This window comes from Oncorhynchus tshawytscha, unplaced genomic scaffold, assembly GCF_018296145.1.
Source record: "Oncorhynchus tshawytscha isolate Ot180627B unplaced genomic scaffold, Otsh_v2.0 Un_scaffold_8679_pilon_pilon, whole genome shotgun sequence".
NCBI lineage: Eukaryota > Metazoa > Chordata > Actinopteri > Salmoniformes > Salmonidae > Oncorhynchus > Oncorhynchus tshawytscha.
In genome coordinates this window covers 255262-275000 of record NW_024609766.1, presented here as the reverse complement: position 1 = coordinate 275000, position 19739 = coordinate 255262, and the positions used below count along the sequence as shown (strand labels likewise).

General features: G+C 41.0%; 1 pseudogene; it reads right to left on the bottom strand.

The window, feature by feature from the left end:
* Positions 1-19739, bottom strand: part of LOC121845793 — a 169329-nt pseudogene that overhangs the window by 40276 nt on the left and 109314 nt on the right.

The following is a 19739-nucleotide window of genomic DNA, read 5'->3' as shown; positions in this document are numbered from 1 at the left end:
AGTACCGGAGCCAGTCTCCGTATCATCAGTGAGTCACAGGCTCAAAATGTGCACTCTGACAGCCTTCATATTCTGAGAGGACGGAAAATAACAACCGTGAGGAAGGAAAGAACATCCCAGAGGACAGAAAATAACATCCAAGAGGAAGGGAAAGAACATCAAGAGGAAGGAAATAACATCCAAGAGGACAGAAAATAACATCAAGAGGAAGGGAAAGGACATCCAAGAGGAAGGGAAATAACATCCAAGAGGAAGGGAAATAACATCAAGAGGAAGGGAAATAACATCAAGAGGAAGGGAAATAACATCAAGAGGAAGGGAAATAACATCAAGAGGAAGGGAAATAACATCAAGAGGAAGGGAAAGGACATCAAGAGGAAGGGAAATAACATCAAGAGGAAGGGAAAGGACATCAAGAGGAAGGGAAATAACATCAAGAGGAAGGGAAATAACATCAAGAGGAAGGGAAAGGACATCAAGAGGAAGGGAAATAACATCAAGAGGAAGGGAAAGGACATCAAGAGGAAGGGAAAGGACATCAAGAGGAAGGGAAATAACAACCGTGAGGAAGGGAAATAACATCAAGAGGAAGGGAAATAACATCAAGAGGAAGGGAAATAACATCAAGAGGAAGGGAAAGGACATCAAGAGGAAGGGAAAGGACATCAAGAGGAAGGGAAATAACAACCGTGAGGAAGGGAAATAACATCCAAGAGGAAGGGAAATAACAAGCGTAAGGAAGGACAAGGGAAATAGCAACATGATAGGAAGTCAGCACCTATAGTGGGTCAACAAGAGAGCTGATTCAGTTAGAGAATGACAGGGTGATATTGGAGCTGATTTAGTTAGATAATGACTGGGTGATATTGGAGCTGATTCAGTTAGAGAATGACAGGGTGATATTGGAGCTGATTCAGTTAGAGAATGACTGGGTGATATTGGAGCTGATTCAGTTAGAGAATGACAGGGTGACATTGGAGCTGATTTACTGACATAATGACAGGGTGATATTGGAGCTGATTTAGTTAGAGAATGACAGGGTGATATTGGAGCTGATTCAGTTAGAGAATGACAGGGTGATATTGGAGCTGATTCAACCACAAGGTATAGCCTTCTCGTAACCTTGACAACTGAGTAAATAACCATGTAGATCCAGTCATACAGTCCTCGTTTACGTCCCAAACGTTCACCCTATTCCCTACTGTATATAGTGCACTACTTTTGACCAGAGCCCCATCATAAGTAGTGCACTATGTAGAGAATAGGGTGCCATTTAGGTCGTAATCCTATCATCAGGGCCAGCATCTCAACCCTCCAGTTCAGAGAGGTGATTGAACAACGTCAGTCTCCCGGCGTTAAGCAAAGTGACCATTTTAAACCACTTGGGGTGCTGTTTGAAGACTCAGCCACTTGAAATAAATATGTCAGAGAAGGATGATGAATAGGAGAAAACATCTGATGTATTAAAGAAGCCCCGGCATAGAATAAAAAGAGATCTGATCGACAGCAGTGGCCTCTGGGATGTGGACGGCCTGGATTACCCACTCACAATCAGAGGCTGTAGATGGCCTGGATCCAATACCCACTCACAATCAGAGGCTGTGGACGGCCTAGTTCAATACCCACTCACAATCAGAGGCTGTAGATGTTCTGGGTCCAATACCCACTCACAATCAGAGGCTGTAGGTGTTCTGGGTCCAATACCCACTCACAATCAGAGACTGTAGATGTTCTGGGTCCAATACCCACTCATAACCAGAGGCTATAGATGTTCTGGGTCCAATCCCCACTCACAATCAGAGGCTGTAGATATTCTGGGTCCAATAGTGCTTTATTGGCTCTGGTCAAAGTAGTCAACATCCTGCAGACTGCATCAATGCTACCTAACGTCTGATAAAAACCTCCCTGTGGTCTCTGGAAGGAGTTTGATAATTTGAAAAGTTTCAGTTCTCTGAACTATGAGCACTACGGCTCCACTACACACTCAGAGGTTACATCCCAAATCGCACCCTATTCCCTATATAGTGCACTACTTTTGTCCAGCTCTGCACAATGCTACAGCACTACGTTCCTGTCTGGCTCCCAACTCAGAACCCACTCAGAAATATGTCTTCCTGGGAGGGCCAGATTACAGAGAATAGGTAAAGGGAGGATGAGAGAACAGGAGAAGTTGGGCTGTTGAGTGATAACATCCTGCAGACTGGATCAATGCTACCTGACGCTGAAGAAAACCTCCCTGTGGTCTCTGGAAGGAGTTATATAAATTGCAGTAGCTGTGAATGGGTTCTGACGCTGAAGAAAACGTCCCTGTGGTCTCTGGAAGGAGTTTTATAAGATGCAGTAGATGTGAATTGGGTTCTGAGACAGCATATCTCCAGTAGAATATATCTAAGCTTGTGTCCCAATTTGCACCGTGTTCAGTGCACTACTTTTAACCAGGGCGCCGGTCCAAGGTAATGCAGTATATAGAGGATAGGGTGCCATCTGGGAAGCAGACTAAGAGCAGAGGTCTTCCATCAGATCAACTGTGATGTACTCTAAAGAAACACACACAATGAAACAGTGCAACTTTCTCCAGTCAAGTTCTGTCCCTTAGCAGGAAGTCAGACTGAGAGACACTGTTTTACAGTTGTAGTTGTTGACTTTAGAGTGAGTATTTCTCAGAGACAAAACCCTCCTATAGAAGTTGTGACTTGTGTTTGTTGGAGTTAACACCTAAATATTATTTAGCAGTCCTCCACTATGAAGAGAACAGGAAGTCATGTGACCAGAGCCCTATAGCCCCTGGTCAGAAGTCCTCCATACATGAAGGGCACTTTTCGGCATTTGCTGTATGATCGATGAGAATCTCCATATTGCAAATGTACAGTCCCTTACTAGGCGTCCGTGAATGCTTTTAAAAAATTGCCGATGGTGGCGGGCCATGCACCAGAGCTAGATCTTCCGGGAAGTCAAACGAAGTCTCTCGGACATTCGGTTTCCGTTTTACAATTTTTTAAAATGTTGGTCATTTTTCCTCTGTCACGGTAAATTCCACCAGATGGTGCATGGAATCTTATTGCAAATGTACAAAACATCACCAATCACGACATGGCCATTTCTCCTAAATGGAAAAGACTTCAAGATGAAACTTGGTGAGCATAGGTTTGGACTAATGGGCTGTTAGCCCAGAAACAAGATGACGTTGAGGCCTCAACACTTTTTGAGTTAAGGCCATTTTTCTGGGATTAAAGGTCAAAAACGAAAATAAAGCGCTAATTTGACATGAACCTATGGTATCAGGAAAAAAAGAATCAGCCATTTATCTATTGTAATTTACGAGAAATCGTACAATGTACAATTGATGACGGTCAATGAAATGTGTTTTTTCCCCCAAAAAATAGATCCAGTTGCAGCATGTTCAAATGAATCCGTTAAGGTGGGTTCGGAGCGCTGCGAGAATTTGTGATTTTCTGAAATAACACACTCATTCAACCCTCTGTAAATCAGTCAGTTCTTAATGTAAAGACTTAAAGCTCAATATTTTGTCAGAGCCTACCCCAAGGAGGATATGTGTTCACTTTCAGCTTCCTGTGTCAACCGGAAGTGCCTTAAATTGGGGTCATAGAGGCTGTTTCGAAGGGTTTAAAAGGTCAGCTCTTTCCAAAACTTCATATGTGTGATTAGGCAACCCTCATGAACTGTAAATCAGTCATTTCTCCCATCATATTTAAAAAAAAAACTCTCACACACACACAGCAAGGATGGAGTGACACATTGTGGGGCTTAGAGACACAGAGCCTGCAATAGTTGTTTTTTCGAATTATCAAAGAACCGTCAGTCCTAGAGCTCTGAAACTTTAGAAACCTGTTCTGGAGCTCAAGTCGATAGCGCGTGTTGAGTTATGTGGCTCTAGAAAGTTCTCAGACCAAGAAACAGCCTCGTACATTTGCAATAACTTCAATTCATTTTTACCATCACGAAAATGATGTAATTTAGAAAAGTCCCAGAGTCGTAAGACTGGGTGCATTGAAACCGCCTCGGCCCATAGAGACGGACCCCAATGTTTCTGTCTCTTGATAGCTTATTCAAGGACCCCATAGAACGCCCGGGAAAAGTGGATTTTCAGCACCAATTAAGGTTGCTGCTCGGCTTCGAATGACCTATCAAGCTGAAACTCGGGTTTCGGGGTCGCCTCAGTTAGGCCTACACAATGTCAGAACTGGACCCGCAGCTAGAACGTAACTACGTGTTTTATGTTTTTATTATGATTTAACCTCTCTAGGGAGGGTGGGACACTACCGTCCCACCTGGCCAACATCCAGTGAAATTGAAGAGCGCCAAATTCAAAAACAGAAATACTCATTATAAAAATTCATAAAACATACAAGTGTTATACATCGGTTTAAAGATTACCTTCTTGTTAATCCAACCACGGTGTCAGATTTCAAAAAGGCTTTACGGCGATAGCATACCATGCGATTATCTGAGAACAGCGCCCAGCAGACAAATCATTACAAACAGTTACCAGCCAAGGAGGAGTTACACAAGTCAGAAATAGTGATACACTTAATCTCTTACCTTTGATGATCTTCATATGGTTACACTCACAAGACTCCCATTTACTCAATGAATCCTCCATTTTGTTCAGTAATCCACAGGCTCAAAGGCAGTCACATCAAACAGATGAAAAATCAGAAAAGCATCAGTAAAGTTCGTAAAAACATGTCAAACGATGTTTATAATCAATCTTCATGTTGTTTTTAGTCATAATAATCAATACCATTTCATCCGGGCAAAAGCTTCGTCAATTTAAAAAGAAAACAAGAAAGTCGTGCTCTCTGTCGTGCGCTTTAAAAAGCTTTGGGACACTGGTCAGACTGGTCTTACTCCCTCATTTTTCAGAATACAAGCCTGAAACAATTTCTAAAGACTGTTGACATCTAGTGGATGCCATAGGGAGTGCAATTAGAGTCCTAAGTCAATGGATACTGTAATGGCATTCAATAGAAAACTACAAAATAAAAAAAATCCCACTTCCTGTATTTTTCTCAGGTTTTCACCTGCCATATCAGCTCTGTTATACTCACATACATTATTTTTAACAGTTTTGGAAACTGTAGAGTGTTTAATATCCAAATATGCATATCCTAGCTTCTGGGCCTGAGTAGCAGGAAGTTTAGTTTGGGCACACTTTTCATCCGGAGTAAATTTAAACAGAAGGCGCTGCCAATTTTGGACCTGCTCTGAAATATGTGATATTTGGCTTCTATCCAAGTTGGACAAAGTGGGTTTGGTGTCAGTTTGCATCAGTTTGGTGTCAGAATGATATCTTATTGACTGATGGATGCTGACTTGCTGGCTGACTTTTGTACATTTGCAATAAGATTCGACATTGAAAAAACTTTTGATTATGTCAAATTCGTGATGGTAAATGCACATTGAAACATATTGCAAATGGACAGCCGTGCGCCTGGTGATTGGAACGGGTTACAAGAGGAATATTTTTTAAATGGTTTTGAATACCTTTAGGAGGGTGCAAGGGGTCCACGGCTGGGTAGGGAGAACCCACCACCCGTGCCCATCCAATAGGGAGCGCCCCTGGTCATTTTGGACGTTTTTCCAAAAATCGCTAAAAGACGACAGAGTCCCACTTCTTTCTCACTATGCATGACAAATAGACCTAGGTTGATTCAGGGCTTAACCTTTTTGGGATAGGGGGCAGCATTTTCACTTTTGGATGAATAGCGTGCCCAGAGTGAACTGCCTACTACTCTGTCCCAGATGCTGATATATGCATATTCTTATTAGTATTGGATAGAAAACACTCTGAAGTTTCTAAAACTGTTTGAATGATGTCTGTGAGTATAACATAACTCATATGGTAGGCAAAACCTGAGAAAAATCCAACCAGGAAGTGGGAAATCTGAGATTTGTAGTTTTTCAACTCAGCCCCATTGTAGATACAGGGTGATATTTGTTATGTTTCACTTCCCAAGGCTTCCACTAGATGTCAATAGTATTTAGAACCTGTTTTGAGGATTCTACTCTAAAGGAGGGGCTCATAAGGGCTCTTTGGGTGAGTGTTATAAGTCCAATAGCTCAAATGAAAGATAAACACCTTGTTCATCTACCCAGCAAGTCAGATTTCTAAAATGTTTTACGGCGAAAACATAGCACACATTTATATTAGACCACCACCGAAACAAAAGGCAAGCGGCGGCCATTTTGTCCCAGAAAATATACAATTTAAAAGTAGGATTAAAAAATAAATAATTCACTAACCTTTTGAAAATCTTCATCAGATGACAGTAATATTACATGTTACACAGTACATTTTTTTTTTTCAATAATATGCCATTAATATCCATAAATCTCTGTTTACAATGACGACATTTCAAAAAATGCTACTCAAAATGTCCGGAGAAATTATGATAGCTCCGATAGATAACATCAGATAACAAGCAATAAACATGACTAAATATACATGTTCTACATATAGTTACAAAGATACACTTCTTCTTAATACAACCGCTGTGTTACATTTATTTTTAACGTTACAGAATTCGTTCACTAGTCTATGCTATGAGTCGGCGCTCAGATATTAGCAGTGTCTCCTCTACGTTTGGAGTCCACAGAAACCCAAAATAACCACATAAATATTCCCTTACCTTTGATGTTCTTCGATCAGAAGACGTAGAAGGAGTCATACTTACCCAATACATCGTTTGGTTTCAAGTTGTGCGTCTTTGTATTAGCATATGCTAACAGCTTCAGCTGAAATGCACCCAAAATAACTTCTGCTCCTTCTGGTCCCGCACTCTTGCGTATCAAATCTTCAAAATTACATATTATATGTCGACTAAACTGGTCAAACTAAGTGCAGAATCGAGCAAAATGATGTTTTTATCATGTAAAACAATGATCATCGCGAACAAACGAACCGGCTTCAACTGGTGTCTATTGGAAAAGAACGTTCCCCAAATCGGCCGCGCGCAATAGAGTGCATGTATGTGAGAGTGAACCGGGCATTTTCGCCCGCCAAAGGATGAGGGAGCGCGAAATTCAAACAATGAACGTGCCAATTGAAAGCAGACATCGCGCTGAACAAATACATACTGTTCCCAGATCGGTAGCTGCCTGGGAAGGGTGGGGGCGATGACGTCAAAGTTGACCCAACTTTTCTCTTGACAAGAGAGAGTTTGGGAGAAAGGCTGCCCTGAGAGTTCTGCTTTACATACAGACATAATTTAAACGGTTTTAGAAACTTTAGAGTGTTTTCTATTCAATAATTATTATTATATGCATATATTAGCAATTTTGGAAAAAAATATTTTCAGTTTACTATGGGCACGCACTTCCTCCAACGGGGGCAGTATTGAGCCATAAGCTCAAGAGGTTAATGAAGTTCTATGTTAAAAACATGCTAAATATTGATTCCATACTTAGGTTGGCATGTTTCTACGCGCTGTAACAGAACTTTTTGAACTTTTCGTCCGATGTTCGGCGCGACCTGTACGCACTTTTGTATTTGTTTACCAAACAAGCTAACAAAAGAGGATATTTGGACATAACTGACATTATCGAACAAATCAAACATTTATGGTGGAACAGGGATTCCTGGGAGTGCATTATGATGAAGATCATCAAAGGTAAGTGAATATTTAAAATGCTATTTCTGAGTAATGTTGACTACCCAGTATCTTTTTGGCTGCTTTGTTGTCTAAAGGCTGTACTCAGATTATTGCATGGTTTGCTTTCTCCGTAAGGTTTTTTTAAAATCTGACACAGCGGTTGCATTAAGGGGAAGTTTATCTAAAGTTCCATGTATAATAGTCATATTTTTATCAATGTTTATTATGAGTATTTCTGTAAATTATTGTGGCTCTCTGCATTATCACCGCATGTTTTAGAACTACCGAACGTAACGTGCCAATGTAAACTCAGATTTTTTTATATAAATATGAACTTTACCAAACAAAACATACATGTATTGTGTAACATGAAGTCCTATGAGTGTGTTTTGATGAAGATCATCAAAGGTTAGTGATGAATTTGATCTCTATTTCTGCTTTTTGCTTCCTCTCTTTGGCTGTAAAAAACAGCTGTGTTTTCTGTGGCTTGGTGGTGACATAATCATTTGTGGTGCTTTTGCTGTAAATCCTTTTTGAAATCAGACACTGTGGCTGGATTGAAGAGAATTGTATCTTTAAAATGGTGTAAATTTAATTATGAGATTTTTGTTGTTTTGAATTAGGCGCCCTGCACTTTCACTGGCTGTTGCGGGGGGGTTACGCTAGACAGGTTAACATAGTGATATATATCATTTAGGCAGTATAAATGCCATTTGGACATGGTTCACTGACTTTTGGGATTTGAAACCCGACTTCCTATGATCATATATGGCAAATGGACATAACATCCTGATTTGGCACTTTCAATTCGTTCATATTGCATTTCGACATTTCTTATGGCATTTGGCAATGGTTCACTGACTTTTGACTGACTTATGACTTCCTATGATATCATATTGCAAATGGACAAAACATATGCTTTAAGGACAAGAAAAAATAATATGACAATAATATATGACTAAGGTATGTTCTTACAGTTCTTATACATGTATAATTGACCCCAAAAATTGAAAGAATTTCAAAAAACGGTCCAAAAAGCACTTTTTTAGAGGGTGATACATTTATTTATTTTTTCAAATTTTCAAAATTTGACACTTGGGTCTTGACTTGATGTCCATTTGCAATATGAAAATTAACAGTTGAACGAGCTCGCCATCTTTGGGATTTTTGATGTATGACACTTGGCATTTGTCATTAGCAATATGGTTTGAATGAACTGCAGTCCAATTGAGTGATTTTTGAAATTGTGTATATGTTTCGTCCAATGGCAATATGTTCCCATTCATTTTTGTCCATTTCAGGGGGGTAATCCCTTACCTGAACAAGAGTCTCTCAGAGCATTCACAGTCAGCCCACTGACACCCTTATCAGATCACAGCAAAATCACAAGTTGACCTGAACAGAGCAATACTCAATCATGAGGCATCAAATCCAAAGGAACTAAACAATATTAAGAAATGCGATAGATGGAAGGAAAGTAGTAAGGAAACCTACCAAAAAACTATTAGGCAACACATTCAATCCCTTTTAGACAATTTCCTGGACAGAACATTTCACTGTAATAGTGAAGGTGTAAACAGGGCAGTAGAAAACCTAAACAGCATAGGGTGGCAGGTAGCCTAGTGGTTAGAGCGTTGGACTAGTAGCCGAAAGGCTTCAAGATCGAATCCCTGAGCTGACAAGGTGGAAATCTGTCGTGCTGCCCCTGAACAAGGTGCCACTGTTCCTAGGCTGTCATTGAAAATAAGAATTTGATCTTAACTGACTTGCCTAGTTAAATAAAGGTTAAAAAAAATATTTGACCTCTCGTGAGGTAAATGCCCAATGACATTTTAAATGTCAAGCAGACAATCTAAGAAAATTAACAATGATAAAGGAAATTTAGAATCCTGTCCAACCAAAAACATAGAGACCCAGAAAACCTGAGTCTACTTCTTAGCTATGGTGAATCACTTTAACAATACAAGAACCCAGAAAACCTGAGTCTACTTCTTAGCTATGGTGAAACACTTTAACAATACAAGAACCCAGAAAACCTGAGTCTACTTCTTAGCTATGGTGAATCACTTTAACAATACAAGAACCCAGAAAACCTGAGTCTACTTCTTAGCTATGGTGAATCACTTTAACAATACAAGAACCCAGAAAACCTGAGTCTACTTCTTAGCTATGGTGAATCACTTTAACAATACAAGAACCCAGAAAACCTGAGTCTACTTCTTAGCTATGGTGTATCACTTTAACAATACAAGAACCCAGAAAACCTGAGTCTACTTCTTAGCTATGGTGAATCACTTTAACAAGAACACAGAAAACCTGTGTCTACTTCTTAGCTATGGTGAATCACTTTAACAAGAACCCAGAAAACCTGAGTCTACTTCTTAGCTATGGTGAATCACTTTAACAATACAAGAACCCAGAAAACCTGAGTCTACTTCTTAGCTATGGTGAATCACTTTAACAATACAAGAACCCAGAAAACCTGAGTCTAAGAACTTCTTTCTTAGCTATGGTGTATCATTTTAACAATACAAGAACCCAGAAAACCTGAGTCTACTTCTTAGCTATGGTGAATCACTTTAACAATACAAGAACCCAGAAAACCTGAGTCTACTTCTTAGCTATGGTGAATCACTTTAACAAAACAAGAACCCAGAAAACCTGAGTCTACTTCTTAGCTATGGTGAATCACTTTAACAATACAAGAACCCAGAAAACCTGAGTCTACTTCTTAGCTATGGTGAATCACTTTAACAATAACACAGAAAACCTGAGTCTACTTCTTAGCTATGGTGTATCACTTTAACAATAACACAGAAAACCTGAGTCTACTTCTTAGCTATGGTGTATCACTTTAACAATACAAGAACCCAGAAAACCTGAGTCTACTTCTTAGCTATGGTGTATCACTTTAACAATAACACAGAAAACCTGAGTCTACTTCTTAGCTATGGTGTATCACTTTAACAATACAAGAACCCAGAAAACCTGAGTCTACTTCTTAGCTATGGTGAATCACTTTAACAATACAAGAACCCAGAAAACCTGAGTCTACTTCTTAGCTATGGTGAATCACTTTAACAATACAAGAACCCAGAAAACCTGAGTCTACTTCTTAGCTATGGTGAATCACTTTAACAATACAAGAACCCAGAAAACCTGAGTCTACTTCTTAGCTATGGTGAATCACTTTAACAAGAACCCAGAAAACCTGAGTCTACTTCTTAGCTATGGTGAATCACTTTAACAATACAAGAACCCAGAAAACCTGAGTCTACTTCTTAGCTATGGTGAATCACTTTAACAATACAAGAACCCAGAAAACCTGAGTCTACTTCTTAGCTATGGTGTATCACTTTAACAATACAAGAACCCAGAAAACCTGAGTCTACTTCTTAGCTATGGTGAATCACTTTAACAAGAACACAGAAAACCTGTGTCTACTTCTTAGCTATGGTGAATCACTTTAACAATACAAGAACCCAGAAAACCAGAGTCTACTTCTTAGCTATGTTGTATCACTTTAACAATACAAGAACCCAGAAAACCTGAGTCTACTTCTTAGCTATGGTGTATCACTTTAACAATACAAGAACCCAGAAAACCTGAGTCTACTTCTTAGCTATGGTGAATCACTTTAACAATACAAGAACCCAGAAAACCTGAGTCTACTTCTTAGCTATGGTGAATCACTTTAACAATACAAGAACCCAGAAAACCTGAGTCTACTTCTTAGCTATGGTGAATCACTTTAACAATACAAGAACCCAGAAAACCTGAGTCTACTTCTTAGCTATGGTGAATCACTTTAACAATACAAGAACCCAGAAAACCTGAGTCTACTTCTTAGCTATGGTGAATCACTTTAACAATACAAGAACCCAGAAAACCTGAGTCTACTTCTGAGCTATGGTGTATCACTTTAACAAGAACCCAGAAAACCTGAGTCTACTTCTTAGCTATGGTGAATCACTTTAACAATACAAGAACCCAGAAAACCTGAGTCTACTTCTTAGCTATGGTGAATCACTTTAACAATACAAGAACCCAGAAAACCTGAGTCTACTTCTGAGCTATGGTGTATCACTTTAACAAGAACCCAGAAAACCTGAGTCTACTTCTGAGCTATGGTGTATCACTTTAACAAGAACCCAGAAAACCTGAGTCTACTTCTTAGCTATGGTGAATCACTTTAACAATACAAGAACCCAGAAAACCTGAGTCTACTTCTGAGCTATGGTGTATCACTTTAACAAGAACCCAGAAAACCTGAGTCTACTTCTGAGCTATGGTGTATCACTTTAACAAGAACACAGAAAACCTGTGTCTACTTCTTAGCTATGGTGTATCACTTTAACAATACAAGAACCCAGAAAACCTGAGTCTACTTCTTAGCTATGGTGTATCACTTTAACAATACAAGAACCCAGAAAACCTGAGTCTACTTCTTAGCTATGGTGAATCACTTTAACAATACAAGAACCCAGAAAACCTGAGTCTACTTCTTAGCTATGGTGTATCACTTTAACAATACAAGAACCCAGAAAACCTGAGTCTACTTCTTAGCTATGGTGAATCACTTTAACAAGAACCCAGAAAACCTGAGTCTACTTCTTAGCTATGGTGTATCACTTTAACAATACAAGAACCCAGAAAACCTGAGTCTACTTCTTAGCTATGGTGAATCACTTTAACAAGAACCCAGAAAACCTGAGTCTACTTCTTAGCTATGGTGAATCACTTTAACAATACAAGAACCCAGAAAACCTGAGTCTACTTCTTAGCTATGGTGAATCACTTTAACAAGAACCCAGAAAACCTGAGTCTACTTCTTAGCTATGGTGAATCACTTTAACAATACAAGAACCCAGAAAACCTGAGTCTACTTCTTAGCTATGGTGAATCACTTTAACAATACAAGAACCCAGAAAACCTGAGTCTACTTCTTAGCTATGGTGAATCACTTTAACAATACAAGAACCCAGAAAACCTGAGTCTACTTCTTAGCTATGGTGAATCACTTTAACAATACAAGAACCCAGAAAACCTGAGTCTACTTCTTAGCTATGGTGAATCACTTTAACAATACAAGAACCCAGAAAACCTGAGTCTACTTCTTAGCTATGGTGAATCACTTTAACAAGAACCCAGAAAACCTGAGTCTACTTCTTAGCTATGGTGAATCACTTTAACAAGACAAGAACCCAGAAAACCTGAGTCTACTTCTTAGCTATGGTGAATCACTTTAACAAGAACCCAGAAAACCTGAGTCTACTTCTTAGCTATGGTGAATCACTTTAACAAGACAAGAACCCAGAAAACCTGAGTCTACTTCTTAGCTATGGTGAATCACTTTAACAAGAACCCAGAAAACCTGAGTCTACTTCTTAGCTATGGTGAATCACTTTAACAAGACAAGAACACAGAAAACCTGAGTCTACTTCTTAGCTATGGTGAATCACTTTAACAAGAACCCAGAAAACCTGAGTCTACTTCTTAGCTATGGTGAATCACTTTAACAATACAAGAACACAGAAAACCTGAGTCTACTTCTTAACTATGGTGAATCACTTTAACAATACAAGAACCCAGAAAACCTGAGTCTACTTCTGAGCTATGGTGAATCACTTTAACAAGAACCCAGAAAACCTGAGTCTACTTCTTAGCTATGGTGAATCACTTTAACAATACAAGAACCCAGAAAACCTGAGTCTACTTCTTAGCTATGGTGAATCACTTTAACAATACAAGAACCCAGAAAACCTGAGTCTACTTCTTAGCTATGGTGAATCACTTTAACAATACAAGAACCCAGAAAACCTGAGTCTACTTCTTAGCTATGGTGTATCACTTTAACAATACAAGAACCCAGAAAACCTGAGTCTACTTCTTAGCTATGGTGAATCACTTTAACAAGAACCCAGAAAACCTGAGTCTACTTCTTAGCTATGGTGAATCACTTTAACAAGAACCCAGAAAACCTGAGTCTACTTCTTAGCTATGGTGAATCACTTTAACAAGAACACAGAAAACCTGAGTCTACTTCTGAGCTATGGTGAATCACTTTAACAATACAAGAACACAGAAAACCTGAGTCTACTTCTTAGCTATGGTGAATCACTTTAACAAGAACCCAGAAAACCTGAGTCTACTTCTTAGCTATGGTGAATCACTTTAACAATACAAGAACCCAGAAAACCTGAGTCTACTTCTTAGCTATGGTGAATCACTTTAACAATACAAGAACCCAGAAAACCTGAGTCTACTTCTTAGCTATGGTGAATCACTTTAACAAGAACCCAGAAAACCTGAGTCTACTTCTTAGCTATGGTGAATCACTTTAACAAGAACCCAGAAAACCTGAGTCTACTTCTTAGCTATGGTGAATCACTTTAACAAGAACCCAGAAAACCTGAGTCTACTTCTTAGCTATGGTGAATCACTTTAACAAGACAAGAACCCAGAAAACCTGAGTCTACTTCTTAGCTATGGTGAATCACTTTAACAATACAAGAACCCAGAAAACCTGAGTCTACTTCTTAGCTATGGTGAATCACTTTAACAAGAACCCAGAAAACCTGAGTCTACTTCTTAGCTATGGTGAATCACTTTAACAATACAAGAACCCAGAAAACCTGAGTCTACTTCTTAGCTATGGTGAATCACTTTAACAAGAACCCAGAAAACCTGAGTCTACTTCTTAGCTATGGTGAATCACTTTAACAAGAACCCAGAAAACCTGAGTCTACTTCTTAGCTATGGTGAATCACTTTAACAATACAAGAACCCAGAAAACCTGAGTCTACTTCTTAGCTATGGTGAATCACTTTAACAAGAACACAGAAAACCTGAGTCTACTTCTTAGCTATGGTGAATCACTTTAACAATACAAGAACCCAGAAAACCTGAGTCTACTTCTTAGCTATGGTGAATCACTTTAACAAGAACCCAGAAATACGGAAAAAGAAAGAACGGCACCTCAGCTCAATGTAATGAAGAAACCAGAGAATCTAATCACTTCTGGGACAATTGGAACACACTAAAAAATAACACAAAAGGTTATCAATCCAAAACGGAGATGTATCGATAAACCCCTTTTCCTATGTTACAAACAGCAAAAACATATACTGTAAGTGGTGATGCATTACAGTAGGCAATCATGAAAACAGTTTCATCAGAAAAACACATTAAGCTGTGAAATAGTACTGTATATTTGTACATACATTAAGGTGAGTTATGACCAAATGGGTTGAACCAAGGGTCTACAGGGGAGTGCTGACCAAATGGGTTGAACCAAGGGTCTACAGGGGAGTGCTGACCAAATGGGTTGAACCAAGGGTCTACAGGGGAGTGCTGACCAAATGGGTTGGACCAAGGGTCTACAGGGGAGTGCTGATCAAATGGGTTGAACCAAGGGTCTACAGGGAGTGCTGACCAAATGGGTTGGACCAAGGGTCTACAGGGGAGTGCTGATCAAATGGGTTGGACCAAGGGTCTACAGGGGAGTGCTGATCAAATGGGTTGGACCAAGGGTCTACAGGGGAGTGCTGACCAAATGGGTTGAACCAAGGGTCTACAGGGGAGTGCTGACCAAATGGGTTGAACCAAGGGTCTACAGGGGAGTGCTGACCAAATGGGTTGAACCAAGGGTCTACAGGGGAGTGCTGATCAAATGGGTTGAACCAAGGGTCTACAGGGGAGTGCTGACCAAATGGGTTGAACCAAGGGTCTACAGGGGAGTGCTGACCAAATGGGTTGAACCAAGGGTCTACAGGGGAGTGCTGATCAAATGGGTTGGACCAAGGGTCTACAGGGGAGTGCTGATCAAATGGGTTGAACCAAGGGTCTACAGGGGAGTGCTGACAAATGGGTTGAACCAAGGGTCTACAGGGGAGTGCTGATCAAAGGTTGAACCAAGGGTCTACAGGGGAGTGCTGATCAAATGGGTTGAACCAAGGGTCTACAGGGGAGTGCTGATCAAATGGGTTGAACCAAGGGTTTACAGGGGAGTGCTGATCAAATGGGTTGAACCAAGGGTTTACAGGGGAGTGCTGACAAAATGGGTTGAACCAAGGGTCTACATTAAGGCTGAGTAAAGTTCCACCACCTCAGGTTGAGAGAGAGAGAGAGCAAAGACCAACAGTCAGTCAGAACTCTCATCCATGCCTCCTCCTCTCCTCTATGCCTCCTCCTCTCCTCTCTCCTCGTCCTCCATGTCTCCTCATCCTCCATGTCTCCTCCTCCCCCTCCACTCTCCTCTCATCCATGTCTCCTACTCTCCTCCTCCTCCATGCCTCCTCCATGTCTCCTCCTCTCCTCTCCCACGCCTCCTCCTCTCCTCCTCCTCCATACCTCCGCTTCTCCTCTCCTCCTCCTCCTCGCCGCCTCCTCCTCTACTCTCCTCTCCTCCTCCTCCTCGCCTCCTCCTCTCCTCCTCCTCCATGCCTCCTCCTCTCCTCCTCCTCCTCCTCCTCTCCTCCTCCTCGCCTCCTCCTCTACTCTCCTTTCCTCCTCGCCTCCTCCTCTCCTCCTCCTCCATGCCTCCTCTCCTCTCCTCCTCCTCCTCCTCCTCCTCTCAGTAGTAAACGGCTGGTCTATAATGGGGGCTTTTTTTAGGCATTTCTGGGTACATTAGCATCCAGAGTTAATTGGCACCATTTGCTCAATGAGCTTCCTTGAAGTAAATTACTTTGTCACTAATTGTCACTAATTATCAAGCTGAACAAGTGGAATCAGCCTCACCATTCCTAGTGGAAGTGAGACACAATATGGGGGGGACAGAGGAAGGGGAGGGAGAAGGGGATGAGAAGGCAAGGAGGGACAGGGATAGCAGAGATAAACACTACCAATCAATGATAAACACTACCAATCAATGTATAGTAGAATGAAAATATACAGTACTAGTCAGAAACACTACCAATCAATGTATAGTAGAATGAAAATATAAAGTACTAGTCAGAAACACTAGTACTAGTCAGAAACACTACCAATCAATGTATAGTAGAATGAAAATATACAGGACTAGTCAGAAACACTGCCAATCAATGTATAGTAGAATGAAAATATACAGGGCTAGTCAGAAACACTATCAATCAATGTATAGTAGAATGAAAATATACAGGGCTAGTCAGAAACACTACCAATCAATGTATAGTAGAATGAAAATATACAGGGCTAGTCAGAAACACTATCAATCAATGTATAGTAGAATGAAAATATACAGGGCTAGTCAGAAACACTACCAATCAATGTATAGTAGAATGAAAATATACAGTACTAGTCAGAAACACTACCAGTCAATGTATAGTAGAATGAAAATATACAGGACTAGTCAGAAACACTACCAATCAATGTATAGTAGAATGAAAATATACAGGACTAGTCAGAAACACTACCAATCAATGTATAGTAGAATGAAAATATACAGTACTAGTCAGAAACACTACCAATCAGTGTATAGTAGAATGAAAATATACAGGGCTAGTCAGAAACACTACCAATCAATGAGGGCCTTAGTCCTTTTCACCGTTATTACATGTGCTGTAAAATAATGCTGTATTCCTGGAACAAGGACAACAGACTGGGTGTATTGTGGAGATTATTGCTGACAGCCTTTCAGTTTCTGATATGCAATACATTCTACTGGGAGATCTAGGTCTTCAAACACTGAAACAAGATAGGGGAAACAACTGTAGAAAGGTAGAACAAAAGGTAGCGGGAAACTTTGAGGGAAGACAGTCAGTTGTTTGTCATGATAGGTTAATAAATACGTAAACATTCTTACGAGTGTAAGCTGCTGGGGGGGTCTCAGTGTTGGTTCAGTGGTCATGTCCCCTCCCTAATATCACAACAGACAGTATTGGTTCATGTCCCCTCCCTAGTATCACAACAGACAGTATTGGTTCATGTCCCCTCCCTAGTATCACAACAGACAGTATTGGTTCATGTCCCCTCCCTAGTATCACAACAGACCGTATTGGTTCATGTCCCCTCCCTAGTATCACAACAGACCGTATTGGTTCATGTCCCCTCCCCAGTATCACAACAGACAGTATTGGTTCATGTCCCCTCCCTAGTATCACAACAGACCGTATTGGTTCATGTCCCCCCCTAGTATCACTACAGACAGTATTGGTTCATGTCCCCTCCCTAGTATCTCTACAGACAGTTTTGGTTCAGTGGTCATGTCCCCTCCCTAGTATCACAACAGACCGTATTGGTTCATGTCCCCTCCCCAGTATCACAACAGACAGTATTGGTTCATGTCCCCTCCCTAGTATCACAACAGACAGTATTGGTTTATGTCCCCTCCCTAGTATCACTACAGACAGTATTGGTTCATGTCCCCTCCCTAGTATCACAACAGACAGTATTGGTTTATGTCCCCTCCCTAGTATCACTACAGACAGTATTGGTTCATGTCCCCTCCCCAGTATCACAACAGACCGTATTGGTTCATGTCCCCTCCCCAGTATCACAACAGACAGTATTGGTTCATGTCCCCTCCCCAGTATCACTATAGACAGTAGTGGTTCTGTGTTCATGTCCCCTCCCTAACATCACTCTACAGACAGTAGTGGTTCTGAGTTCATGTCCCCTCCCTAACATCACTCTACAGACAGTATTGGTTCATGTCCCCTCCCTAGTATCACTACAGACAGTATTGGTTAATGTCCCTCCCCCACTAACATCACTCTACAGACAGTATTGGTTCATGTCCCCTCTCTAGTATCACTACAGACAGTATTGGTTCATGTCCCCTCCCTAGTATCACTACAGACAGTATTGGTTCATGTCCCTCCCCCACTAACATCACTCTACAGACAGTATTGGTTCATGTCCCCTCCCTAGTATCACTACAGACAGTATTGGTTCATGTCCCTCCCCCACTAACATCACTCTACAGACAGTACTGGTTCATGTCCCCTCCCTAGTATCACTACAGACAGTATTGGTTCATGTCCCCCCTAACATCACTCTACAGACAGTATTGGTTCATGTCCCTCCTTAGTATCACTACAGACAGTATTGGTTCTGTGTTCATGTCCCCTCCATAACATCACACTACAGACAGTATTGGTTCATGTCCCCTCCCTAGTACCTCCACAGACAGTATTGGTTCTGTGTTCATGTCCCCTCCATGGTATCACTACAGACAGTACTGGTTCATGTCCCCTCCCTAACATCACTCTACAGACAGTATTGGTTCATGTCTCCCCCCCCCTAACATCACTCTACAGACATTATTGGTTCATGTCCCCTCCATAGTATCACTACAGACAGTCTTGGTTCTGTGTTCATGTCCCCTCCCTAACATCACTCTACAGACAGTATTGGTTCTGAGTTCATGTCCCCTCCCTAACATCACTCTACAGACAGTATTGGTTCTGAGTTCATGTCCCCTCCCTAACATCACTCTACAGACAGTAGTGGTTCATGTCCCCTCCCTAGTATCACTCTCCAGACAGTATTGGTTCTGTGTTCATGTCCCCTCCCTAACATCACTCTACAGACAGTAGTGGTTCTGTGTTCATGTCCCCTCCCTAACATCACTCTACAGACAGTATTGGTTCTGTGTTCATGTCCCCTCCCTAACATCACTCTACAGACAGTAGTGGTTCATGTCCCCTCCCTAACATCACTCTACAGACAGTAGTGGTTCATGTCCCCTCCCTAACATCACTCTACAGACAGTAGTGGTTCATGTCCCCTCCCTAACATCACTCTACAGACAGTATTGGTTCTGTGTTCATGTCCCCTCCCTAACATCACTCTACAGACAGTAGTGGTTCATGTCCCCTCCCTAGTATCACTCTACAGACAGTATTGGTTCATGTCCCCTCCCTAACATCACTCTACAGACAGTAGTGGTTCATGTCCCCTCCCTAACATCACTCTACAGACAGTATTGGTTCTGAGTTCATGTCCCCTCCCTAACATCACTCTACAGACAGTAGTGGTTCATGTCCCCTCCCTAGTATCACTCTACAGACAGTATTGGTTCTGTGTTCATGTCCCCTCCCTAACATCACTCTACAGACAGTATTGGTTCTGTGTTCATGTCCCCTCCCTAACATCACTCTACAGACAGTATTGGTTCTGTGTTCATGTCCCCTCCCTAACATC